This window comes from Athene cunicularia (assembly GCF_003259725.1).
Source record: "Athene cunicularia isolate RWA chromosome 7 unlocalized genomic scaffold, athCun1 chr7_part1, whole genome shotgun sequence".
Classification (NCBI taxonomy): domain Eukaryota; kingdom Metazoa; phylum Chordata; class Aves; order Strigiformes; family Strigidae; genus Athene; species Athene cunicularia.
The window spans coordinates 18067840-18069483 of NW_020799107.1; the positions used below are offsets into that span (position 1 = coordinate 18067840).

Here is a 1644-nt window from a genome sequence, read left to right on the forward strand (position 1 = left end):
AATTCACTGTAGAACATGGCCTGCAGGCACTCAAGTTTAGAGCCTACAGTGTTTCTAGGGATAAGCATTTCAGACATGTTTAGTTAACAACCAAGATTTTAATAAGACAAGAGGAAGTGTAAGAAGATGAGCATAACCTCTCTCCTTTTAAGTGTGACTGCATAATTCAGTTAACTGCTTTTTTAGATAATTCCCCAATCTCTATTGGAAATTGCCACCAATAACAACTCTTTTTGGTCATTTCCCTGATGTCTCTTTTCTCCCTGGCATTGCTGAGTTTCTGTGATTAGCCCATGTGAGCTATTCCATAAATTGCAATCTTCATGGTGTTAGTACTTGCCAAAAGAATTAGAATATGGCATATAGTGATTTTCAAATGGGATTTTTAAAGAGAATGGTACAACGGTACCTTGCCTGTTAGGGGTCCAGCGAAGTTTATGAGAAGGGATGACATCACACCAAGTTATGTAATTATTATAACTAATATAAAATCAGCTGCGATGGTCTTCACTTCAGTTGGAACAGCACTGTAGTGTTGAATCATCTCAAACTTCGGGAGTTTCACTACCATTTAGAAGATGCAGTCACTTCATAGTTTTGACCAAGAAGTACCAGGTTGGAAACATGAAGTTCTTTAATACTTAAACTGAGGCTGCAGTCTGAATTCAGAAAGTTACTCTGACCTTACTGTAGGAACAGTCAACATACAAAAAAATTATTTGTCAACCTTCATCCTAACCCAGGAAGTGGCCAAACACTTTGAGGAATGTGCAAAAGAAAAGTAGACTGTGAAAAAAGGGTCAGAGCCTTACAGAAGGTCTTCATTGGGATTGTTCTTGAGATTCTTCTTACTGATCAATTTGTTGAACACTGTCTCTTTGAAAACTGAACATGGAAAATCCATCTGACTCGTCAGTGATTAATTTTTTGGTTTAAGAAATGTACACAGATTAACGGGGTGTGCCTGATAATGGCATGTGGTTATTCAGGGTGTGAACAACCTCTAGGCTCTGACAAAACAGGCAGCTTCAGGGTTATTTCATCTATTGAAGAAGGGGAAAATGAAAGCATAAAATCTTTATTGAAGAAGCACAGTACAAATGAGAAGGGCATACAGGGAGAAGCAAAATGTTGTTATAGTATCTGTATTATACTTTATACAGTATTATGCTAGACAACGTCCGTATTAGGAATAACATTAAAACAGAATGGTCAGTTATAACAATATCTGGGCAATTATTTTTGCCCAGATATCTAATCTTAGAACTAGTCAGAAAAAAAGGCATTTATGCTAGAATGCAATGTTCTATTATACTTTTTCCGTGGGGGGGAAAAAAAAAAAAAAGTATAAACGCTTTGTCCGTTGGCTGTTTTTCAGCTTCTGTTAAGCAGTGGCTAAAATATTACCTGCATAAAGGGTTTGATTTTGGTGTGCAGCATCATGTCCCGACCCCACGGCACGGCTGGGGAGGTGCTCCGTGCTGACTCGGGCGAGGAGCACGGTCCTGCCAGGTCTGCCCAGCGGGCACCGCGAGGGAGCAGCCGGTCACACACAACAGACCCGAGTGCCGTCATGCTCGGAGAGCGAAGCCGAAACCGCTCCTAACACCGGCACTCAGGTACCGCCGGCACGGGCAGGTCCCT

At 41.0% G+C, this 1644-nt stretch overlaps 1 protein-coding gene across 1 annotated transcript in view; it reads left to right on the forward strand.

The window, feature by feature from the left end:
- Positions 1–1534: 1534 nt before the first annotated feature.
- The window catches only part of COBLL1 (cordon-bleu WH2 repeat protein like 1), an 85111-nt gene continuing 85001 nt past the window's right edge, over positions 1535–1644 (forward strand). Inside the window, exon 1 of the mRNA XM_026852594.1 lies at positions 1535–1619. The gene's annotated coding sequence lies outside the window, so the exon portion shown is untranslated. The remainder of the gene's footprint in view (positions 1620–1644) is intronic.